At 46.3% G+C, this 26543-nt stretch overlaps 3 long non-coding RNA genes across 3 annotated transcripts in view; 1 reads left to right on the forward strand and 2 right to left on the reverse strand.

The window, feature by feature from the left end:
- Nucleotides 1–1392: 1392 nt before the first annotated feature.
- LOC111845749 (uncharacterized) lies at nt 1393–8032 on the reverse strand. Its single transcript, XR_002838714.2, has 3 exons — nt 4038–8032; nt 3643–3805; nt 1393–1898 (listed from the first exon to the last, which is right to left on the reverse strand). It is a non-coding gene; the product is annotated as an uncharacterized lncRNA (long non-coding RNA).
- Nucleotides 8033–13278: 5246 nt separating this feature from the next.
- Nucleotides 13279–15382, forward strand: LOC111845748 (uncharacterized). Its single transcript, XR_002838713.2, has 2 exons — nt 13279–13408; nt 13609–15382. It is a non-coding gene; the product is annotated as an uncharacterized lncRNA (long non-coding RNA).
- A 1413-nt stretch (nt 15383–16795) lies between these two features.
- Nucleotides 16796–26543, reverse strand: part of LOC140578208 (uncharacterized) — a 49411-nt gene continuing 39663 nt past the window's right edge. Inside the window, exon 3 of the long non-coding RNA XR_011982297.1 lies at nt 16796–16872. This is a non-coding gene — a long non-coding RNA (uncharacterized lncRNA). The remainder of the gene's footprint in view (nt 16873–26543) is intronic.

The following is a 26543-nucleotide window of genomic DNA, read 5'->3' on the forward strand; positions in this document are numbered from 1 at the left end:
CCTAAAGAGCAGGTGTGACCCTCGGCCCCGCAGGCCGGCTCCTTCCGCTCCAAACCTCACGCCGCCAAAAGCAAGCACAGGAAAAAACCTGTCAGATCTGCTAAATTAACCCCAGCACCTCCCCGTCAGCCATTGTTCCCTCCTCACCCCATGTTTGATCTCAGCCCTCCTCACTTGTGTTTTAAACTATGTATATTCACTGGAAGGAACTGGGCTGCGGTTGCTCAATTGGTCAGGAGTTAATCTGCAGCCCGAGAAGAATAGCTCACTCAGAGGCTCACTGCTAAGTGCCCTTCCTGTTCAGGGCAGTCCCCCCTCTGCTGTAAGCCCGTACATAAGATCAGCGTCCTTACATGGTGAGTTAAAATAGCATGATTGTAGCACTAGAGAAAGGAAGACACGTTTTGCGAGATTGCTGGGTCAGGGAGTCCTTTGTGTGAGCTGAATCTGTTCCTGTTTACTCACTCATGCGAAGGACTAGAACGTATAACCGGTGATACCTTGGAAGCTGTACAGCTCTGAATCACTGGCCCAGAAGACAAAAGACTCCCAGCTGAAGGTCATTGCAGAAGGAGGATGAAAGCTAATATTGGTTATAATAATAAAAGGTCATTCACACTGATAAATTTGCAGCTTCAAATAAATGCGCGCCTATAAATCAATGGAAATCCTATCGCTGATCCAAGCTGCATAGCGATCTGTTGTGATTATGATTATGAAAAATAAGGACCTAATCAAGAAGAATCTGGAGCATGGCAACGTGCATGACCTCACCCTAAAGGGGAGAAGATGTCTGCTGTCTGCACAGATGTATCTGTCCACCAGCTGCTGGGACTCCTTTCACAGGAAGTGGGTGGTGGGGGGGGGGGGGGGTGGAGGGTGTTCAACCAGGCCTCTGTTCACTTCGCAACATCTGTGAGCTTCCCGCGGCCAGTCATGTGACCTCCAGTTAAACGCTCTGGGCCTGGGAATGACCCTGTTCTTCATTTATAGTGTTGAGCGGGTGAAAGGTCACACACAAGGTCACACACAAGGTCACACGCGTGTAGAGATGGACAGGGAAGCTGGCCGTTCAGCTGGGTGGAGGCAGCAAACCACTGCATGTTCATTTCCCTCCTATCATCCGTGTAGCTTAATCACATCAGAACGACACAGAATCCTCAGAGAATATAGCAATACAATTAATTAGTGTGACCTTAAAAAAATCAAAGGACTGTTTGCTGTTTTAAAGGGCATTTTTCATTCATCAGTTAATATAACAGGTCAGCATTAAATTCAATATTACAATAATATGTCACACTAAATTTCAGTAATATACAACGTATCATCTTTATAAAATACATTTTAAAATATATTTTTAATTACTTTTTAACTATTTTTTTAACACACTTTCAGACATTACTGCACATGAAGAAATTTAAGAATTTAAAAAGACTTTTAATTATAAGTTTAAGAACTTCCTCTGTGGGTATAAGAATGCCACTTATGGTTACACGCTATTTTGAATGCTAACCTCTGTAAGCGAGACTTATAAGTAGATACGGTACATAAAATAGTGCTTGGAGGTTCCATTAAAGGCACAGAAACACGTACAAGGTTGCAGGGTTAGAGAATCTGAAAAGACAGTGACAGAAACAGGTAAACAAGTCTTAGAAATGTAAGTGACACGGGAAAAGTTAATCTTTCCTAACCAGATTTTATAATTGCTAAATACAAGACAGTTAATGATTGATAGGAAAGATTTGCAGTGTAATTGTACAGCTAGATGTAAAATACTGTACAACCAAAATCAGGGGTGAAGCAGTGATTCCCAGGGTGAAGTCCCACTTCACTGGTCTCGGGCTGCGTGTCAGTCACACACTCAGGGCTGCATTAGTGCCTCACAGCAGCTCCAGACTCTGCAGAACAAATTGCGGGACAAACAGTCAGCAGGGGTCACTTGAGCGTGGGTCAGAGCAGGTCAGCGCGGGTCACCTACAGAACCTGCTTTCGTGGCACGTGATGAATCGCTGGCTGAAATGGCGGGGGGGGGGGGTCGGTGTACTGGAGAAAAACAGCTTTGCTGCTTCATTTCGTTTGGGATTTTTAGGGAAAAGTTTGGATTTTTGCATTTTTTCTGGATTAACTTTAGAACTAATAATGTCAATAACTTTTTTAGTATGACACCATTGAGACCAGTATTCTGGTAGGTTATCTTAGCCATTAAAAGACTGGATTTGCAACTGGTTCCCTATCACGAAATGAGAGTGAAATCTTTGCATATATGATCATTTGACTGGTATCCCATACAGGATGTTACATGGATGAGTTATATTTTACATCTTTTGTATATTTGTTAATCTTTGAGTTATTTCTGCAGAGGAACATGGTCCAGTCCGTCATGTTGGTGTCACACTGGCTCTGTCCTGCACTTTCTGGCTTTAAACGCAGTTACGGTTTTGTGCTTATTGGCTTATATAATGGTGCACAGTGAGCGGCCCTCTTCTGATCGAATGTTAACACACGGTCACTGCAAGCCGTCCTTCCTCACGGCCTTCAGCAAACCTGAAGCTTAAAACCCGTCATTACAAACTATTCATTCATTCCCCTGTTTCCATACCTGCCTGATGTATGCAGAGTTGTGGGGGTCCGGAGCCTATTCCGGAAGCTATGGCCGCGAAGCAGGGAATAACCCAGGATGAGGCACCAACCCATCGCAGGGCACACTCACACCTACCGGCAATTTGCCAACTCCAGTTCAACTCAGCATGTTTTTGGACTGTGGGGGCAGGGGGGGGGGAGACTGGAGAACCTGCAGGAAACCCCTGAATGACACGGGGAGAACATGCAAACCCCACACACATGGAGCCATGTTGGAGACTCGAACCCTGGTCCCAGAGGTGCGAGGGGACCGTACTAATAACATTTAAACTTTTATATTTTATAGGAATTAAATCCTAAAAAATGTGTAGATGATCACAGAAGGACCTTGATTCATTCATTCATTCATTCATTTTTGTATAAGCTGCTTTTCAATTCCAGTGTTGAAGGTTATAAAATGTTTTTGTAGATATTTTCATTTTTACCACAGAAAATGATAGGTAATTGTACTGAATAAAAAGTAATATTTTAAAGATATAATCACAAGAACTAACCAATATGGAGTGTGACTGGATGACAAGCACAAATATCTTATTTGTAACAAACTAACCATTATTAAATGTCTGTGAATGTAATGCAGTGTGTGATGTAGTTGGTTTGCTACAGGTTTTGTACATTCAGCAGGTCAGCTGTACACTTTGCCTTTGGTTAAGGTTTTTTTTTTTTCAAATTAGGAATAGCTCACAGCACAGTGAAAGAATGTTAAAAAATAAAAGGAAAAAAGGAATTGCATGGCCTTCCTGGACCCAGAGGAATGGGAGTGTTAATCCCACAGCAGAAAACAGCCACAAAGCCGGCCATAGACGCATTCATTACCCACTCATTATTCTGGGTCCGGCAGCTCCTTCTTGGCGACACACAAAAGCGACACGCAAACGTAGCACAATGAGGCGTCCCACTTGAAAAAGGAGGACCTTCAGAGAGTGGGGGAGGTTCCTCACAGCTCTACAAAGCGGGGCACGGTCAGGGGGAGGCGCAGGGGAGGGGGAGAGAGGTAATTACCGCATTAATATGCATTTTCTGGCCTTGCTGAAGAAGGTCAAACAGGCTTTTGGTCCTCGGTCTGGGCCGGGTTAATGAGGAGCTGGTCCAACCGCTGTGAAGCCCCCCCTGGTTTCACTGGGGAGGGACCACCATGAGAATGGCGCTTTTGCACTGGCTGCTTCTGCATTTGGGTTGAAAAGAGGGATTCCCGCTATTCTCCTGGCTTTCAAAAGCGAGGGGAGCGGGGGCCAAGGTGATCCGGAACTCCCCAGCACAGGGGGGCGAGGCACATGCTCAGTGTGGAGATCTGCACCAGTAGCACATCAACCAGGAGCAAAGGGCTGTATTACTGCTGGCTTTTGGGTGTGGGGGGGGGGGCACTGTGGCCTCACAACTGCAGGGCTGCTTCGCACCTGTGTGTCTGTGCACTCTGCATGTCCTCCCGCTGTTTGTCTGCTTTCTCTGGGTAATCCACTTTCCCCCTACAATCCAAAAACATGCAATTAGCTGAATTAGTTGCAATTAGCCGAATGAGTCCCCAAATTGCCCATAATATACGTGTGTCAGCCCAGTGCAGCCCGTGGACCCCGCCTTATTCCCTCTGCCACGATCCTGCACCGCGAAAGTGCTCATGGAAATGCAGGGAGCATTTATTCAGTGAAATATGACATCGACTTCCCCGGTCATTTTATGAGCAATGAAGTTCAGCGATAATTATAGTGCTACTACTGGAGGAAAATGTCTCTAATGAAATGGTTTATTTTGGTCTTAAACGATGTATTTTGGGTTTTTATGTGATACTATTATGTTATTGCCCATCAGCTTAGCAGATGCAAATTGATGTAATTATATTGGGCATTGCACACCAGTAAGCACCATACTGGCTGTGTTGAATGTGCAATATGGAAGACGGACTGGTGGATGATTCTACTGGCAATTAAAAACCCAATAATTATTATTCTGCCTTTTCTCTCTTGGTTTACTGGCTCAGGATGGTGCAGGATTACTTTGCACTGCACAGCTGGTTCCAAAAATGGACTTTTATGGATCATTTAATATGTGTCAGAGATGGAACATGGTACAGTCTTTATCTGCCCTGCCCCACCTCATCGCTGGAGATTCTTCAGCTGAATTATTTTATGCTTCACTCTCACGGTTCCAGGCAAAAGAAAGTGCTTCAGTGAAGCATCTCCCTACCTCAAAACGACTGGAGTCTGAACCTCTCAACAAACTTTTTAGTCTTAATATCAAGCCGTTTTCCCACCCAACCCACGATTATAATGGTTTCTATTCCCAGACATATTATTGCAGATAGAATATTTAAAAATTGCCATTGCATGTATAAACAGCGACATGTAAAGAATTTATTTTGATTACAATACATACTTCTATTCTCTTGGATTCTGACACTCGTCACAGATTTATGCATAATATCTGCTTTTTATTGCTGTTTTGGGGAGTAGGTCCATGAAAGATTTGTAGTTTATATTCATAAAAAAATGCAGGATTACATTTGCTAGCTCAGCTTGCAGTGCCCAGAAATCCTCGCTGTAGTTACAGCAGGGATATAAAATATTTTTATTTACAGCTCCGCTACGAAGGACAGAGAATATAAATGATGGAGAAAGCTGATCGAGGATCAAAAGGTCCCAGAATGTATGTCATCGGAAGGTGTCATGTAATGTGAAAAACAGAATAAAACAGAATTCCCTCCTGTATTGTTTGATTTGTTTTCAATGTGATGCCGTTGGATGGAAATGGCTGCTCTCATTGCCACCCCAAGGCTTGGCTTATAGGCTTAGCTAATGTCCCCGTTTGGCAGGTCAGAGTGCTATATATGTACAGTGATATATATGCTGCCTGAGTATCAATGTTTCCAATAAAGAGAATCGACAATACGGCACTGAGCACGCCCCTGGCCGCGAGACAGCGCCGACGGGTGATTCATCCGCCGCTGGGCACATGACGCTCTTCAGATGGTAATCTGCTCTCTGGGGACCTGCAGGATGGTGCAGTTATAGGGTAACTGCGGATATTAACAGACGGGCGTGCGGCGGTGTACCCGGAGATGAGATCTCTATGCTCAAAGGGAGGCTGGACGTTCAGTCTTTCGGGGGAGTTTTGAGTCCTGGGACCCACTAGATGCCGTCACATCATTAGGATCATTGTGATGTGGCCCCTTGCTTCTCCAGACACTTTATGAAGAAGAGCAGCAGTGGCAGGTTCAGGTCCAAAAAGTAGAAAATCCAGACCAAGATTTTGTTTCAACCAACCAGTTTAGTACTTGGTGAACATGACTACTCATACTCAATTGGTTGGTTAAAACAAAATCTTGGTCTGGATTTTTACCTTCGGCACCTGAACTATCAACCTCTGAAGAGGAGTAACAGGACTCTCTTTACGTACTTAGAATAAATGGGCATTTTGTTTTGTCTGGATTGAAGCACTTTTATCCAAAGTGCCATGTGGAGATAATTTGAGTAGCTAGGTGAGTAGCAGCTTGATGCATTGGACTTGCTGAAGCATCATTAAATTTTGTTGTTAATCTAAGAATGATAGACAACAAGCATTAGCAACGATCAGTTCACATTGCTGCAAAGTGAATACGATAAGAATGAAAAAAGAGCAGCAGATAAAATAAGAGAACAGTAATAAAGCTATGTCCTTTTTAAATGGTAGTCTATATATCTATTTACTCATACTTTCATCTATAAAATGGAGTAATGATTATACCTTAATACCATGCATATGCAGACGCTTCTCTACTTGCGAACGAGAAATGTTCCGAACGGCCGTTCATAATTTGAAATGTTCGTAAGTTCAACATCATTTTAAGGGTATACGCAAGTACAAAGAACTAGGATGCTGGGAGTACGCACGCTGCGCCGCTTGGCGGAATTGGCGCGCAGGAAAAAAAATTGATGTTGCGGACAGGAAACGGGAACCCAATGAACACATCTTGGACGTTCAGTCCTCTTCGTTCGTATGTCTGAAAGTTCGTAAGTCGAAGGTTCGTAAGTAGAGGAGCGTCTGTATGTATGAATAAACCACTTTGCTCATATTTCATGGCCCTGTTTCCAGTACCTGAAGTCTGTTCCACACAACACAGGGCGCAGGGCAGGAGACACTCTGGAAGGGATGCCAGTCTATCACAAAGCACACTCACAGCCTATGGGCAAGTTAGTGACATGGGATCACCTAGAAACTTGTCTTTGGTCTGTGTGGGGAAAGCAAGGCACCTGGAGAAGACCTGCACAAGAAGGATTACATGCAAATTCCAGTGAAACAGCAGGGCAGAGACCAGCCCACAGAGAGCTAGGCGTGAGGCGGCACTGCTTGCCGCTGGGCCGCCGTTTTTAATCACAATTCATGGGTAAGATATTGACTTGCCATAGCCTTGATCTCACTGCCATTAACAATGCATGTACCTGTAAAGAACATTTCTGTTCCTATTCACTGCCAGCACATCATTATGTTCTTCATCCTGATCTCAGCTGGAGGTCTGCATGTAGCCCTGTGCTCCTCATGGTGGGACAGCCTCCCCGCCCCTACTGCACCTCAGCGGTTCCATGGAAGCTGTAGTTTGTCATTATTATAACACTGCAGTGGTTGTACGTGTGACTCCCCGGCTTCACCATAAGGACATGAGGAGGGGGGGTGTTCATACCCATCCCCAGCAGCGCCAGAGGGGCGTGGATTCCCGGGCAGATTCAGGGGGCCCAGCGCTTGATAGGGACCCATGAATATGTAAAGTTATACATAAAACTGGATGGGGTGGGGGAGAGGGGGGAAGAGACATTTTGATAGGGGGCCCAGAGTGTCCAGGCACACCACTGCCCACCCCCACGTGCTGTGGGGTGTATTTGCCCTCCCCATGCTGTGTGTGTTTTCGGTGAATCCCCTGGTTTCCTCCCACATGTTCAGTGAACCGTAACACGATAGTACATGTGTCTGCCCTGTGACGGACTGGCATCCTACCCCGGCTGTCCCCTGCCTCGTTACCCGGTGGTACCTGAAACAGACTCCAAGCCCCTAATCATCCTGTCCTAGATATGGGGAGGATTGATAGATGCATGTCTGAAGTATAAATGATGTCATTATTAAAATGTGAGTCCTAGTCACATGTAAGGGTGTAATTAATCTAAACCATGCACACAGTTCCTGAAGCTGCCGTTTCTCTCGCTATGGAAGGCTGCATTACTGAGCAATGCGTATTGTAACCATTATGGGAAAAAAGGCAGATTCCTTCATTTTGGGTCTAAATGCAAAACAATGTGCATTCAAAGGAATGTGTCACAGCTGTGTGGCTTAATTAATGCGTGGAGCACAGCATGAGCCAAAGCTCTGGCTGCCTTTGCGGCTCAGCGAGAGTGCAGGCCTGTCACTCAGAGGCGGCGGAGTTTAAAAAGAGGCAAAGTCACAGCAGAACTCCTACCCCCCCACCCACCCACCCACCGGCCCTGGGCACAGAAAGGCTGTCAGAGTAACCAGGGGAAAGCGGACAACTGGAGGAAGCGCCCACAGCAGGGGATTGTGGGAAAAAGTACCACTTGTTTCCCGGCTGGGGCCTTTGCAGGTCGACGAGAGAGTTTGGCAGTTACAGTCGGGATAAAGGACTCTTCCATCATCCGGTTTGCAAAAGGAGAGCTTTCTGCGAATGATGGTACAGGGTCCCGACTGCGTTAGCACAGGGCAGGTGAGCACACCATAATAAGGTCGGGGAGGTGCTACCTGACACAGGGCTCGCAGCACTGGCCGTGCTCCCGCTCCTGCCGCAGGATTATGTGACTTCATGTCATTTAGCCAACAATTACTCAAACAATTAGGCACTATGGAGGATAATATTACGGTTTGATAATAGAAACACCGTGGAACTGGAACGCTTTGTTGGGTTCTGCTGAAAAGGAAACAAGCTCTTCACGGGCATTCCAAGCGAGAGGCAGCTTTTTATTCAAAGCCTGGTAAAACAGCAAATATAAAATATGCAAATGAGTAGAATTAATAACTGGCAGCTGATTCATAATCAATTACAGTGTTACATAATATATGAGAGGCTGTGCTCCTTGGCCAGTGGGTGTCTCACCTGTTTGCATGCTGTGCCGCTAATTGGAAGGTTGCTATTTCCAGTCCTGGGCTGGTAGAGTGATGTCATCCTTGGGCAAAACCCAGGGACCATCTGCACCCTGCTTTCCCAAAAATGTAAATCCCTTTGGATAAATGTATCTGCCCAATGTAAAAAATGTTCCTGAATAATGTGAATAGAATACCTATAAAATTCAAGAAGTACCCAAATGCTGCAGCGTAGGAGAGAGTTTGATTTTGGCAGGAGGAAATAACCAGAGGTGGAAAGATTAGATCCCAACAGTACAAATCCAGACCAAGATTTTTTTTCACCCAACCAGCTGAGTACTGAGATGCTTTATACTCAACTGGCTGGTGGAAACAAAATCTTAGTCTGGATTTGTACTTTCTGGGCTAGAAATCTTCATCTCTGGACAGAACTTAATATTTAAATACTGTACAACGGGCTATTTATTGGGCGGGTTGAATGAATGAATCCAAATTAAACATCCCCCAAGTCTCTACGCCCCCTGCTCGAATGTAAAAGTGTAGCCAACATAGCATTCATTTTAGCGTCTGACACTCATTCAGAAGTTGAACAGGTTCTGGTGATCTTGGATGGCCTCTCATCCTCACGTTTGATGCCGTGGGTCATCGCGTTATCGATCGCTCCGCCGGGATAACTGCTGCCTCGCTATCCCAGCTTGAATTCTGTTTACATTTCCAAATCAATCCTCAGCACGTCTGCATTTTGGGCAATGCGATGACTCACTGGGTATATCACTGTTGCCTCACATGTCTGAATCTGCCCTACCTTCACTCATGCGAGTTTCCACCGGCTACTCTGGGCTCCGATTTCCCCAGATGTTCAGATAAACTGGTGACTGTTTTAAGGTTACATGCGTGAAAGTTATTGAGCTATAAACATATGGATTCTGGATGTAACTGAAGTTTCCTCAGCTAACTGTAAAATCACTACAGCAGCATGAACTCATGTTGTTATGCTATCAATGCTAATCTCATGCTAACTAATCCATGTGTATGATCTTTGAATCAATTTCTCATTATTAATAAAATAGCTAAAATGTTAGCCAACAGATTCTTATAGCCTTTAAGGAACCCATCACCTGAAGTGTGCTTGTTGAAGTCCCACAATGGGTTCTGCCGCAGCATTCAGTGATACGTTTGAAAGGATTTCTCAAGTAAAATACCCAGCTGTGCAATACGTGGAATTTGAAAGTAGCTTCAGATGAAGCAAAACTGCTTCCTTTATTTGAGCATATGAGCTTAAGGGGCTTGAAGTGTGATGCAGAACCGCCTGCTGTTGCCCCCCCCCCCCCCCCCCCCCCGCTAGGCACGTGACCTGTCTGGCGATATCTGTCTGCCTGTTCTGCTTAGTACCTGACCACTATAATACAGTACATGTCGAAATCAAGCACACATTTGTTCCCAAGCGTTCAGGCTGTGTTGGACCAGCCTGTGTTATTTCAGCATGCAAAATACATTCGGTATTCCCGGCAAATCCCTGTGCCTGCTTATCCCTCGGGGCTCATCGGGGAGTCACCGGATTCGCTCATTTTATTCACCGTGTTGTTCTGTCTCAGGCGATACCAGAATGCAGGTGGCATGAAAAAATGTGATTATTTCTTAGTTCTATGCAGGTCACCAGCTTGATAAAGGTTATTGTGAGTAAAGGTGATGATTCAGAGGGCAACATTTTGAGCAGCGTTGCTGACTAATGTTGCTCAGGCACTTTCCCATTGATATTGGGCAACAAATTTCTATTTGAAAAACTTTAAGTGGCCAATGGGCAACTTTTCGCGGTCATCCAGATGTCCTTTGTCTCACCTGGTTGGCAGCAACATTGTGTTGCCCAGTGTATCATTACCTTTAGATGTTGTGTGAAGGGGTTAATTCTACCTCTAGTCAGAATGTAGAGTTGATTGCAAAGGTGGGGGTTCATCCAGTCAGTGTGAGGGTGAATGTGTCTGGGTGGGCGGGTGGAACAGAGAAAGTGCAGTGTGACAGGCTGACGCTTTTCCAGGAAATTGCTGGGCTCTGATGCTGGGAAAGGTGGCGGCGAGGTGAACGGTCCATTAATCAGCCTCCGCTTCTGGGGCACCATGACTGATCGTTAGGTCCAGTAAATCCTGGCAATTAGCAGCGATAGCATTCCGTCGTCACTCCCGGTCCGTCTGCCTCCTTTGCTCCTGCTCGCTCTGCGGGGCCGCCAGGTAGACACGCCGCGCTGATCCGACCCCCCAGCAGGTGTGACACACTCAGGCGTCCGGCGAGCGGCCACGGCAGGCCTGGGATCAGTCTGAGTGACCCCACCTTGCCTCCCACGGCAAGAATATTTCAAAAAGACATTCCGATATTCCCTCAGACATACACTTGCTCAGTGCTCAGGCTTAGCTGAGACCTCAACAGAAGTAGAGTGAAAAAAAGATATTTGTGCAGCGAATGATTCATCTCACGTGCTGCGCTTTTCACTCCAATGGCATCAAAACCTGCAGATCACTCTACCAGCTGTTTAAAGTAGGCAAGTCTCTACACTGGCTTGTGATCATTTCAAAGTCTCATCATGACGTGTCTGGAACTTAATAAACATAGTAACAGCGGAAAAAAAAAAAACGACATTTAGAATTTCCAACGTCTAAAACATTTTGGATGTGTATGTCTCAGAGGTAGAAAAAATAACGTTATTATCATTTGGGAATACAGTTCTTAAGGAATTGATGAATGCATTATCCTTTGGCATGCTAGTATTAAAATATCTCAGACAGGTTTCTTTGAGGCTGGGAAGCCTTTGATTAATCACATCAGTCTTTGGGGGTTCATCTTTTTACGAGAATAAACATGGAGTCACTGCAGCGCCCTCCCCCCCACAGTAAAAAAGGAAAATACAATCCATTTTTTTCGATCTTCAAATGAATTGAGGATGAATAATAGATTAATGATGGACAGCTGCTGTCTCTGTGTGCCCCCCCCTCCCCCAGAGACCGGCAGGGTTTTGGGGTAGGCAGAATATCAGGCTATTGATCCCCACGGTCCTCTCAGAGCTGCCCTGGGAGGGGGGCTGAAGTAGAGACAAACTCCCCTCCCCCTGCCCCCCCCCCCCCCCCCCCGCCCCTTTTTCTCACCACTAATTACCGTCAAATGGCCACTTTGGCACTTCCCAGCAGGCCGTGCGGCCATGACGACGGTCATCGTCCCAACTCTCACTGGCCATCAATCACACCGTGACACAAAGGACTGACAGCTATGCTTGTTATAATAATGCGTCGGTGAGAAAAACATGCCGATTTAGTAACACGGAGGGAATGTTTACATGCAACGCTGTACCTGTCACAAGTCTATGTTTACTTTTGGTGGTGCGAGCACTGAAGAATAATTACCTGCTGGGTTGTGATTGGCTACTGAGGGGAAAAAAATTCTGAAGGCAAAAGACACCATGGCAACCCACCTGACACCTTATGACCTATTTAAATGTGATGTAACCAGACATAATTCAGTGATATGTCTCAGCTTCCCTGCAAGCAAGTCCAGACGCCCCCCCCCCAGCATCCATTATTAAATATGCCGCAAATCTGTAGTCAGAAATTGATTTGAAACTCCTTAGAGGCAACCTGCAAACAGCAGAAAAGGAGATGAGCGGCTGGAGAGCGGCGTGGAGGCGTAGACCATACTCACGCACGGGAAAATGGCTTCTTCATTCAACAGACACAAAGCGGCCCGTGTTTTTAGTACAGCTTGATACATTTAACGTATTTAATGTTGATTAGAATCTTCTGTGCTTCTCAGGCAGGAGCAAATTACTGTGGGGAAAAAAAAAGTGTTTTGTAAATCAGTCATTAACGGAATTTAAATTACCGTAGCAGTTGACGGCCCGGGCTTCAGGTGAGGAGTATTGAAAAGTAACATTCCCAGGGGAGTCATATGGATTTCAGCAGTTAAATGATATGCTAATACAATGATAATTGTTAAAATAATGTATTTTATGCTAATTACTTCCAACCGAATTTACATCAGATTATTTCAAAAGTACTCGTATATGGATCACTGTGCCCGTCTTTGTGTGAAGGCAAGCTGTCTTAGTTTAAGGTGCTGGTCTGCCTTGCTAATTTATTAAAAAAAACATTAATTCTGTTTGGTAACTTTTATTCTGTTTGGAGTGAATGGGACCCTGTTTGGTCCCATATTTCCTCAGGGGGTTGAGCCCCTACTTAGGGTAAAATCCTGGATAGACTCACCCCTGGTGAATAGCTTCATATTAAAAACCAAAGAAACTGGAATTTAAGTTTTGAATAAATAAAAAGAAGTGCATAAAGCATACAACTGAATCTCATCACAGAAGATACAGTTATGCTCCTGGAAAAAAAGCTACATATAGATTTAAAAAAAAAATCTATTTAGTATATTATATTTATGCATATTTTTTGCAACATAAGCAGCAGGCACTGAGGCGGGCAGCCAAATGGGGTCCTCACGGCTGCTCTGATTGCTGGCTGGGACACAGCTGGTACAGCTAACGTTACAGGCAGCTGGCAGCAGGAAAAGGCGGCCAGCTGTCGTGCACAATGACCCGCTTCAGCTCGCCCGAGCCTTTGGGGCTGCTGGCTGAGCGGCGCTGGCGGCGGCGTGAGCTGGAAACAGAGCCGCGAGACCCTAATCGGAGACGCGCACTCGTCCTTCTCGAGGCTGCGCCACCGGGACCGGCAACGTGAGTCGCAGCGCTGAGGTTTATATCAAACCCCAGCTCCTTGATCCGCGGGATGCTGGGGAAAGATCACAAATAGAGGCCCTTTTTTGAGATTCCCTTGGGCCATGTGGTTCTGTGTCCGGGCTGAGCTGACCATCCTGCATATAAATATTGTTTATATCATATTTTGTTTCATTTTTTACATTTCCGCCCCTGGTTAGTTTGCCTTCCGTGATGCTGTGATGAAATACTGAGTTTTGCAAGGACACAGACCTACCCCTATGCTCTCCAGCCTCTCTGAATCATCCAGAAGATTCTGCAGGCTTAGCGATCGACACTCTTCCTCAGCCAGCCACTCCTGCTCCTTTGGCGGCAGATGGCGCGACACGAGAGCCGGCCTGACACCCAGACCGGGCCAGGCCTGGCCGCACCTTGTGTTGTCCTCCTGCTCTTCTGCTCATTCCAGACTCCAGCTCAAACTGCTCCACCCATCTTCTCCGTCTTAGTGTGTTTTATGTCTTCACTCCAACATCAAATCTAAGAATTCACTCAGAGCAGGGACTGTATATTTTTTTGCATGCTGAAAGCTTGTGGTATTTCATTTAATACTAAAGCTCAAAAAATTCATTTAAAACAGGACATGCATTTCTATATCAAAAGCTCTGGAAATCCTATTAAGATGAGAGCTATAAAACGAGTCCACCTATTTGAACAATGGTCCTGAAACACTCTGTAATAAACCCCTCAGATTGCTGTAAAAGACTTTCCATGTGGCTATTTGAAGATGATATTGTGTCACTCGGGTCTGAATGTTACAACTCGAAACCAAAATCATCAAAACAGCAGCTAAAGTCCCTTTAAAGGGAGGATTGCTAGCAGAGCTGGAATTAAAGAGAAACATTGCTTTTTTTGTAAAGGTCAACCGATAAATGTAACAATGGCCCACCTATTAATTTTCTGTGCCACGTTTCCGCTTAATTGACTCCTAATGGGTTTTCTGCTAGTTTCAAACAGCCAGCTAATTGGATCGCAGTCAGGCAAAGCACATGGAAAGCCGCGTGGTTTTATCGCTCCGCTGTCTTTCATATTCCGTTTTCTCTAATGAAACCTCCATGCCTGCCATCCTAGAGCCATGGCCGTCTACAGCCCAGAGGACCTCGCTGTTCCCCCAGTCATGCTCATTCGCTTCACTCCGCTCTCTTTCAAACAGCAGCCATATTGACCGACGCACCATGTATTCTCTTCTGAAGGTTACAGTTCAGTTCGGTTCATTTCAGTGTTTCCTTTAGGTTCTTTCCAACGTGGTTTTACTCGGGATGCAACATCAGAGTTACAGATGGGCTACAGTGGCAGCTGACATTAATGAGAGTGTAACAGATTACTGGCAGGCTAAAAACAAGCAGGATTTTAACATTTTTAAAAGGGTAAAGGAGCCACATGGGAACTAGAGGAAGAAAACAAATAATTCCAATATTCTTTGGTCCTGCTCTGGGGCTGATCATCCAGTATAGCCAGGCATACCTCATGTGTCAAAGCAGGAGCGCTGACTGTTGGCTTCTGATTGGCTTTCCACGTTGCTGGCCGGTGACCTGTAACAGGGATTGGTCGGTGACTTTGTTGCATTATTGAGTCCAGGCTAGGCTTGATCCAGAAGCTCAGTGTGTAGGTTTGATGCTTAGGCAGAGACATTCCCAAGTGAGAAGTGTGAGGGAGAGAGAACATGGTCCACGATGTACAACAGAGAGCTCCATTAAGCGAGAGAATGAAGGACTTTTGCATGAAATCAAAGCAATGATGTCAAGGCAAAGAAATGAAAATGTTACATTTTTGTGGTAATGGTCTATAGCCTATAGTACAATGTAAAATCCCTTCCTAAGCTCTTTCCAGGTTTTCTGCATTTGATCATTACTGGAGGAAACATCACCATCTGTGCTTGTGATGTTTCGACGTCAGACAAATACAATTTGGCTATAAATAAAATTCAAGTTCAATCGAGCTCAAGTAATCGTGAATGTTTCATTCCATTTATATATTCCCATATATCACTTAAAGGTATCTGTCATGAAAATCAATCGCAACAAAGGAGACTTTGCCAGAATAATAATGTCTGGCTGATAACCGAACATCACAGCATCAATCCTCATGACAGGATGAAGACATGTGACCAGCATGCACATGTCACAGTTTTTCCTCACTTTGCACTACAGTTTTTCCTTTTATTGCTTTAGTTTGCTGTTTTCTACAGTCTAAGTTGATCCATTCATCCATCTCCTGACCTCGTATTTTGGTCAGGATTGTGGGGGGGGGGGGGCTGGAGCCCATCCCAGGCAGCACAGGGCGTGAGGCTGATGCACCCTGCATCTGAAGCCAATTATATTTTTAAATCTTGCTACTTTTTTGCATATAACCCATAATAAACAATTAATTTGAATTATATATATATATATTGTATATATATAGAGCTCAGTTTTTGTTGGTTTTGCAATTTTTCCTTATCTCTGTAGCTCTGTATTTGATTAAATGCTTTTGTTGCTTACAGATATAGCTGGTAGTATATAATACGTCTGATTAACCTGCCAAATCGGCAGTTTAGACAATGAAGTTGTACTTCTGTAGGTTCAGACTAATTAAAATTAGAGTGATGATGTTAATGAGTTTATGAGAAGGACCCACACATGCACACTGACCTCCAGATTCAACTCATACAACAGCTTTAGTTAATCACAGATTTTTAAAATCATTTTAAGTTTGATGTTCCATTTAAAAACTTAATCTGAAATACCTGTTCAGATATTAAAATTGCTATATCATTTTGTAATATTAAAAGATGACGTCCTGTTTTCTTTACATTGTACTTATGGTCCTGAAACGTGTATCTGCATGACGCACGGCCAGGATTCACGGTGCTCCCTGTCCACTCTGACTGACAGTTTATTAAAAGCATCCAGCACAAAGCGGAGCAGTGTGGTATCTGCGGTCCGGACTCAGTCCGCGCTGGAATTCCGGCTCCTCGGCGTGACAGTACAAAGGCGGCCTCTCTGAGTTCCGTCTTTATCACCCGGCTCCCAATCAATAGCCTCTGACATTTGCAGCATTGCATTGACGGCGGGGGGTGGGGCACGGCACAAAGGAGGGCCGCCTTCACACTCTGACAGGCATGGCATGCCCATTAGCTCCCTGGAAGATCCACGCAGGGGACTGGGAGAGGTGAGTACGGAGCAACCCCCACTGCCGCCATTCAGGGGAGCGGGGGCTGCCAGGACAAACGTGCTATTGAATCAAAACAGTGGAATAGGGCCACTTAAGGGGGGTTTGTTTGGGGCATTGCTGGGCCCTTGTCCTGAGGTTAGTGTTTGAAGCTGAGAGCCCCCTGGTGGTGGAAACGCGGCAGGATTGACATTGTTGGGGGTTTTATAGAAGTTTGCTGAGGTCACCCTTCTCCTCCGCAGGTGCTGAGATCATCGGCATCGCACTGATGTGATTGGCTGAGGAAAATGAGAGGGTGGGGCAGTAAGAGGTGAACTGAAGTGGCAGGTGTGAGTCTCTCTGCTGCTGAGAATGATGCAGAACTAGGAACAAGAAGGCATTGCAAAAAAGAGGCGGTGGAGGGAACTGGTCCAGAAGACCTCAAAGCGCCCAGTTTCACACACTCCCACTCAACAAACACACCATAAGTGGACAATCTCAGGGGTCTAGTCTCTCAGAAAGGCTGATTGCAAGAGCAAGATCAGCTACAGGAAGTTTACTCTATGTAAGCTGTGTGCTGTTTAAGCATCCGAAAGCACGTGTAGTCTACATGGTGCCATCACTCTATTGTCAAAAAGCAAGATACAACATGAAATGAATAAAAAAACAACAAAACCCATTTTTCCCTGCTGTCAACATCTATTACATCAATCCAACAGCTAAACCTACTGGGTTAAGATTGATTCAACCCTGAGCTTGTATTAGATTCAGGAGACTGCAGACCGTAGGGGTGACAAGCTCTGGAAATTTCAGAATATCATATTATAAATCGATGGGGCAGCAATAAAACAGTCAGCTACTGCTGCATGACTTTACTGTCTGAACAGAAAGCCCAGACCCAGTATGAAGCATAAAGCATGGATTCTCCTCCTGTATGGTCTAAGATTCCAGAAGAATACAGCAGACAAATAATGGGCAGACCGTTCCGTAATAATGGGCAGCCATCACTGTATCTGACAGCTGGCACCTCACTTTATCTCCTGCCTCCAGAGGTTCCCCATATTGTCTTCGTCAGCAGCCGCGCTTAATTTGCCTGTAATTAAAATGCACTGATTTGTGACAGCAGCTCGGCGCCAGTGCTCCGGCGACACAGGAACGTGGCACGGAAATTCGCCGGCACATTTGCACAAAAGCCAGAGTGAAATCAAAGCGCTGCGAAGAGTAAGCCTTAGATTTAGCGAGGAATGAGAGTTTGTGGATTTAAAAGCAGGCAGAGAGAGATGGAGCGTGACACCAGCCCGCGAACATTAGCTGAGCTGTCTGCCCTGCAGCCCGATTCATATTTCTTATTGCTTGTTAAATGGCTTTTTGTAATATTCATCGATAAACAATCAAAGGTCATTTCTCCCAGGAAGACAGCACCGAAATGTCCAAATTAACCCCTGTTTGATATTGCTGAATAATGGGGTGGCTAGAAATTCCCCCCCCCCCCCCTCCACAAAATGTCACCTTGAAACCCCCTTCCCCACTCAATTTTACATATAATTTTATGTATTGAAGGGCCCCTGTTAAGTGCTGGCCCCCCGGAATCTGCCAGAGTATCCGTGCCCCTGTGACAGCCTAGACTATGAGACCCTGGGGAATCTTCGCTTTTACAGGATGGCGATCTGTCTATTCGGAAGCTGCTGAACCATCGACCGGCCGCTCCGGGCGTCTAAATGGGGACAGACAGCCTCCGCAGCGCACTGCCCGCCACCTGATGGGCACAGGGCCGGTTACCGCATGGCACAGCCTCACACAAGCTCACTCTTCCTCAAGCCGTCTGTCGTCAGCGAATTCCTTTCCGAGCTGGAGGTTGTTTCGATCAAAGCGACAGAAGAGAAAATCAGGTAGGATATGAGCTGCCTGACTGTACAGCTCCCCAGAGTGCATGAATAAGCAGCCTGCTGAAACTGCAGCCTTCCTACCAACACCACATGGTTACAGGGTATGAAGAATGAGGCACTACTCACTCTATTAAAGCTTAAACTTCAGTAACACCCCCGGAGCCATAACAGCGAGAAAATAACACGAGAGTTTTGCATCAATGAAATCAGCTTGTTGCACTGCCAAAGGACTGAGCGATTTATTTCTTCATGGAAGGTAAAGTGCGATCTTTGCGGGTGTCCCTCTTCTTTGGGGGGGGGGGGGGGAGCTCTATCATGGTTGCCAGTGAAACCGAGGATGTAATCAATAGGACATAGCAAACAACAGAGTACAGAGATCAGAGTTTAATATCCAGATCGAGAAGCGCTAATGTTCTTGCAGAAATCAATCCCCTGTGTGTCGGGGCCGTTTCCAGTCGGACCTGTGGTGTGGGGTCTGGAAGAAGAAATTCATCTGCATGCCTCTGAAGCAGAGTCACATCAGAGAGAGAGAGACGCACGAAAACATAAAAGCAGCTGGAGCAGCAAACGAGGCCCCAGGCGCGGACACAGAGTGGGGTGCTAGGGCTGCATTCAGCATGTAATCTCACAGGGCGGCCCCCTGCCTCCTGCCCTCTGCCTCGGCCCTCTGGGAGAGCTTTGCGATATTTGATTCTCAGCTATTAATTAAATCCTTGATTGAGCCCCGTCAGGACACACGCATCCCGGGAAACTCATGCTGCGTATATCACCTGGTGGATAGGGGTTTGCAGACTGTCTCGTTAAGTATGGCATGTGGGGGGGTGTCAGCCCGTCATGACGCTCACATTACGGGGTGTTCTATTCCATGTCTTTGGGGGGTGCCACGGCTGAGGAATCACTTCCCAATACTAGAGCTTGTTGGGAATATCAGTCTCATGGTGTCTGATTGCCAAAGGGGGCAGAACTCCACCTTCTCATTTATTTATTTTTTCCCATAATCCAAAGCGGGAGCCAGAGGCAGCCTGAGGGTGTGGCCTATGATCTCAGAAAAGCAGAGCCGTCACCATTGGCAACCAGGCCACAACCGCAGTAAGCTTGCAGTGCTGGAAGTTACATCAAGATCGTTAAGTGGATTAAACACCTAGACTAGAAGGTTCTATTTATATCAGTTGTCTCATGTCTGAAGAGCTTTTTCAAAGGCAAAATATGGACTGTTTCTGGTTCATACAGGACCAGGAACTCATGACCCGCTCGCCTGAGAAGGAGAAGGGTTAATAGCAGGCTTGTCCATCTTCGGTTTCGCTGACTGAAGTCAGATCCTGACAGGCTGATCGATAGCAGATATTATTTTCCACGGTCAGCGATCGCCTTTCCGCAACTCAGGATGACAGGCCTCCATCCACGGCCCTAAGAGCGGCACGGTGATGGACGGCTCTGAGGGCTGGTGCGTAAGACCATGTAAGCATGACTGTGTGAGTGTGTGGCGGTGGGAGGGGGGCAAGCAAATGGAGACACAAATGGTTTTGTGGAAGGACACATGCACAAATGTGTCAGACTATACAGAATATACATTGCTTTTCCCATCATCCATCCATCCATTCATCCATCCATCCTCCAATGACTAAATCCCCAGCCATGTCACAGGAACCAGATGCTTTGTGCTTAATTATCAAAGCAATGTCAAAAACTGAAATGGATTCTTACTAAATTAAAGTTTATGATTTTTTACAGATGCATAAATGGCCCTGTTGCCTCCACATCAGGGGTAGGCAGTCCTGATCCTGGAATGCTGGTATCCAGCAGGTTTTCCAGCCTACCTGGTCTGATGAACCACACCTGATGTCAGGCAGATAGTAACTCATCAGGTATGATATAAAATCCCCAGGATCAGGGCTGCCTGCCCCTGCTCTACAGTCTGACTGCCTCTGACAGCTGGAGTTCCCTCCTTTGCTTGTGTAGGCATCTGCAGAAGCTTCCTTGTTCCCCCCACAGCCCGATGACAAGGACATGAACCCGTGTCAGTGTGACTCCTGGCTTCGCTCCCTCCCTCACCCCATATGCTCTGCATCAGAGAGATATTCATCCGACCCGCAGTTTTCAGAAGTTAATTCTGTGTTGCGGCATTCAGATCCATCGCCAGCCAGCCAACACTGTATCACCGGACACATATTAAAAGGAAAGTAAACTGTATTTTTACATTAATGTAAAAGGCACATGAATCATTTTTCTATAATAATCCTGGGGGAGAAATGCAAATAAATGTTGAGTTCTTCATATCTTATCATTTCAACCTGAACCCTAACCCCAATTAAGTCATCTGACATGCCTACTTGACCACAAGGTCATGACCCACTGTTGGTGGTGGCCTCAGAGCATCAGCTCCTAATCATTTTGAGAAGCCACATTTCAAGCTCTGCTCATGTGATTATGCCACTCAGATTTTGTTCACATCATGCTTTCCGCTGCCATGCGACACAGGGTGTCTCTCGTACCCTCTGGGAAAGGGGACGAGCTCCAGGCTCAGAGAGCCCCTGTGCTGGAAAAATGCTTATTATAGATGGGTGGATCGTGCACTTTGGTTTAAGACAGAACTTAAATTTCTTATGAGTTACAAATAAAAAACAAAAGTTGTATTAGCAGGTACCGGGGAAACTGATGACAGGGCACTTTGCTCTGGTTCTGATTCAGGCCGGTGTGGGTCGCCTGGCACGCTCCCCGTCCCGGGAACTGTAATTATGGGATGTTTCTGTTCTGAAGAAAGGGCGACCCAGCGATCGGGTTTAGCACACAGCAGGGGGGGCTCTCAGTTCACATCGCTGCTTAATTCCTTAATCCCATTAAGAGCAGCGACTTCCAAACTGTAAGCAGAAGGTCACTTAATCTCATTGCTCCCCATAAGGAGAATAATTGCTGTGGAGACAGCAGAGCGGCGCTCTGGGCTGCCCCACGGTCGCGTGTCTCTCCCCCACCTCATCCTTACCGGGGGCAACGTGTCGCACTGTGCGACGTGTCGGGATTATGCTGGCTGCTGGGTTGGGGGGGGTGCAAGTTAGCTAGGGTATTAGCCACTGATACCGTGGTGTGGTACAAGACACACACACACAAGTTGGTCTTCCTATGTAAATGTGGACAGTCCATCCATTTCTATGGGAAAAACCCTAATCCCAGTCACGACACCCTTAACCCCTACCCAGCCATAACCTTAACCATAAGTAACCAACCCAAATACAAGACTTTTGGCATTTATACTTTTTTGATTGCATTCACAGATTTTTATAAAACTGAGGTTATCCAAATAGGGACCTCAAAAGATGTCCCCAAAAGTAGGGAAATTTCAGGTTTTACTACACTTTGGGGACAATTTGGTCCTCAAATGTGATCTATGCAAACCCCCTCCCCCCCCCACACACACACACACACACACACAGACACACGCAGGCACTAAGGTATATGTTATACTGTATATTCATATGGGAAATACTCTGCCCCACTGCATGTATGTTTCTATATGTGTTCCACATGTTAGTCAGGTACACAGGCATCTATGAGCCCCCCCCCCCCTCCACTGTCCATCCAGTGCTGGCCTGCTTTCTCCTCGTCTCCATGGTAACTGCCAGGACTTAAGTACTCTTCAGGGTATGAATGTGTGGCTGGCACTGGTGGGGGGTCACAGTTGCATTCGTTAGCGTGCAAGGCCGCTGCTCAGGGGGAGGTGGGCTCGTATCGAGTTGGGCCGTGCCGCACGTCTCCTGGTTCTGACCCGTAGTGTGGTTAATCTGCCCAGGGAGAGGCCAGGGCTCTAACTCGCCTGTTATGAGGCTTTGTGCAGGGCCCCTGTGGTGAAGCAGGGGATTAAGGCCACTGGGCACATTAGCATAACTCACACTGCAGCCTCATTGCTATTAATACACAAGCGTGTGCCTGTGGAGGGCAGGTGGGTAGGCTGCTCTGGGGCATCACTCTGCCGGGAAAGGCCGGCCTCGGGGCGAGATCCTCCCTGTCACTGGCTGCTCTGGGACATCACTCTGCCGGGAAAGGCCGGCCTCGGGGCGAGATCCTCCCTGTCACTGGCTGCTCTGGGGCATCACTCTGCCGGGAAAGGCCGGCCTCGGGGCGAGATCCTCCCTGTCACTGGCTGCTCTGGGGCATCACTCTGCCGGGAAAGGCCGGCCTCGGGGCGAGATCCTCCCTGTCACTGGCTGCTCTGGGGCATCACTCTGCCGGGAAAGGCCGGCCTAGGGGCGAGATCCTCCCTGTCTCGCTTCAGTTCAGGCTCTCCACCATGGGGAGAGATATTCCAGCCTGCGGGAATCCCAGCTGCGTCAGATGCTGCACACAACCTCGCGGATGGGTAGAGGAAAGAGCAGCCTGATCACCCATCCATACATCCATCCATCCAGTATAAAGTCCTGATGAGGACCAGGGTTCGAGCCTCCGCCATGGCTTCATGTGTGTGGAGTTTGCATGTTCTCCCTGTGCCATTGTGGGGTTTCCTTGAGTGAATTGGAGTTACCAAATTGTGAAAGTGCGTGTGAATGGTGTGCGAGTGCGCTGTGCAATGGGTTGGCACCCCATCCTGGCTTGTTCCCAACCTTCTGCTCATTGATTATGGGATGAGTTCTGGACCCCCGTGACCCTGCATAGGACAAGCAGGTATAGAAGATGGAAGGATAATTTAAAATACTTTTTGTTATATCTATCCATCTAACTTTGTCTTTTCTGGTGAGAAGCTTCCTAGGGACACATGAAGGTTCAGTGGGAGGCACTGTTACCTCACAGGTCTAGGGCTGCCGTAATAACCGGGACCGGGAAAAAACACATCTTTTGGTTTTCACAGCCAGAGCCCAAAACAGAGCCCTGAGACCCTAAGACATTAAACTGCAGGAAACAGGCATCCAAAAGGAACCTCTGATGGATGGCCGGCTCCAGGACGTGGTACCAAAATACAGACTCAAATGTAGATGACTGGAGGACCAGGAACAGGAAGAAGGACCCAGGAAACAGGAAGAAGGACTCAGGAAACAGGAAGTGGGGCTGAAAAAAACAGAATAATGAAAACTAACCTAATAAGAGGGCACCATTTGACAAGCACACCAGCTATCAACAGGACCATGAATCGAGGAACACAAGACCTATGGACACAAGATACCTGTGCACAAAATCACAAAGCTGGTGCCAAAGCCAGCAGTTCTGACACAAATCCAGGAATAACAGAAACTAAACTAAATCCTGTGCCATAAACTACACTCTGAAGCAGTCAGAGCTTTGAGGCCAACACTCTATGAGCAATGATGATGACTGAGAAGTGAGCTCATTGATTAAATAAGAATCACAGCTAACGGTCACTAGCCAAGCGCAAAATCGCACAAACCAGTCTCAGTCACCCAATCGCCAGTGCAGGACAGGTGTGACAATAGGCTGCACAATACTTTTACTTCATGTTTATGTTATTGCTACTGTCAAAATGGATAAGAAAATGCTGATTCCTCACTGAGCTTATGTAGGGTGAGAAGGAAAAGCTGCTAATTACTGCTCTCTACCAGCGGTGACGGTGCCTCGCAGTGCTAACGAGGTAAATGACGAAAGACGGAGTGCACGTTAGCATCGCTACACCCCAAACGGAGCATGACACTCTGGCTAAAACACTGATCTATACCTCAGTTAAAACAGCTAATTACAAAAAACAACGATCTCACTAATTAGCCACAACCTCCCTCAGCAACACAGAGATAATTGGGGAGGGGGGTGAAAATCAGGCCAAAATGAAAGCAGCCAGCTTACCCATGGTGTGAACAAACCAGCGCGGAGAGGGCCTTTGCTGGCATAACTGGGAGACAGCCTCCGGACCTCTTTTAATTACCGCACTGCATGGCGACCGGCCCTAATAATGAATCTTCTGTTGGTGGCAACACTGACCTGCGAAACTAGGCCTCAATGTGTCCTAACAGAGCTACTATGCCACGCGGCCGCGGGCTACTAACAGCAAGGCGATGACTTACCCAGCGACACCCCTCCCCTGCCTCAAACTGCTCAGTGGGCCCTGCGCCGCATGTGACAGTGTTCGGCACACTGGATATATACCATCTCCCATTTATCATTTCAGATCACATGTATCGGTATAAACAGCACTGTGCAGCTTGGAATGGAATACAGCACATCTATCGATTCCGGGCTAAACAATCCCCCACCCCCCCATATAGACTATGTGACCATAGTCTGAGGTTCAAGGCTAATCCCATTTATTAGGCCTGAGAATAGACGAAATGACTGAAATAACTGACCCACGATGCAGGAAGGACTGTCTCTCTTGTGTCCTTTCAAATCGACATTTCTCTTTCACCACCACAAGCACAAGCCAGCTTATTCCAAGCAGCCCGGAGCACAAGGCAGGTGTCAGTCCTGCATTGGTTATCAGGTAACTAAGACTGGTTTGTGGTTATCAGGTAACTAAGACTGGTTTGTCTGATCTTGCTCTGATGTAGCTACCATGTGCCTTGTGATACGCGAGAGAGGCTTCAAGCCCCGACAAATGTCGGAAAATGGATGGATGGACAGATTTTAGTAATGACGACCAAGACCTTGCTATGCATTTCATGGTTTCCTCATGTCTGCATTCATAGACTCCTGTGTCGTCCCCTTGATACAGTAGGCTGTTTCCTCCCTTCCTTCTACGTTCATTGTGGCATTCATCGCACATCCCACAACTACCCACTTTCAGGTGTGTTTTCTCCATTATACAAGTGTCAAACTCCAGTCCCTCCCACTGATAGGTGTGAAGATGAGTCTCGGTTTTGAATTCTTGCGGTGATGAGAGAGAAATGGCCGAGGTAAGAGACCAGAAACACATCTTGTTTCAGAGATCTGTTTTCAGTTTGAGATTAATAACCATAAATTAAAATTAAACCTTAAGTAGATTGAAAACAGATATGCCTGTCATTGTAAAAGTATGTTATACACTACATGCTCAATCTGGTGCGTTTATGGCTGTGTCTCTCTGTCCTTTGTCCTATGTAATGTTTAATGCTCAGTGTGACTGAGGTGACAGAGCATCGGGGGAGAGGGAGGCTGGGGAAGGATTTTGGAAGGATGTCCAGGGAGAGGGAGGCAGGGCAGGGATTTCGGAGGGAGGTCCAGGAGGCTTTGTTGCTATAGTCAAGGCATATCAGCTGGAACTGGCAGTGCTACACTCAAGTGATGTGCTCAGTTTACTGGTCTTTTCCAGTAATTCTCTTACACATCATCTGCTGAGCTAGAGAGTTATTTTAAAAAAATCACAATTCCCTACAGCCCCAGAACAATGAAGAAGATCTGGTTCCACATGCCATGCCTTTAACACGAGACCAAACGGCATGAACAGGAACTCGGTACCACAGCGTTTTACAGTAACGGTCCTTCAGGTAGCTATGAATGCCTAAAGGAAACCCGATCCCAGCACAGCATTCAGGCTCGGCCATGTGGCCCGTGATTTACCATCCTGTGAAGGCGGAGCTGCTTAACATGAATACACACACACACACAGATTAATGACTTTAAAACATATCATTTAAATGAATAACAAAACGTTCAGCAGCTAATATTAGCAGCTAATATTGCTAAATTCAATGTATTACTTTGGCGCTTTTATCCACACATTAGCATCAGCTAGATAAAGCTAACAGAAAAATACCTGAAAACAGCTACGCTTGGGATGAAGCTGTCAGTGTTAAATTATAGGTTTTTTGAAAACAACATACCCTTAGCAGTTACTATTACATATGATACTTCCTGCATAAAATACTGTTCCATTTTCCTGACTCGTTTAAATGCCAGCCCTATATATGAAGCTAAACCACTGTTTGAGGATTATAGTTATTCAGAGTCAACTCTCATGTGCTTATGCTCATAGCTGAATTGCAGTGGAGCTCATTAGGTGTGTCCCAATGCTTAATTCCTGAGCACTTGAGGACTTGATTCCAGCTAGATAATACGTGATCCCAATATAACAGGCCAGGAAGGTTATTACCCATCTACAGCCTTCGTACACATACTTTGCATTCTTCTTGAGTTCAGATCACAATTGGTGTCCTTCAAATGAATGAATCAAA

This window comes from Paramormyrops kingsleyae, chromosome 13 (genome assembly GCF_048594095.1).
Source record: "Paramormyrops kingsleyae isolate MSU_618 chromosome 13, PKINGS_0.4, whole genome shotgun sequence".
Classification (NCBI taxonomy): Eukaryota; Metazoa; Chordata; class Actinopteri; order Osteoglossiformes; family Mormyridae; genus Paramormyrops; species Paramormyrops kingsleyae.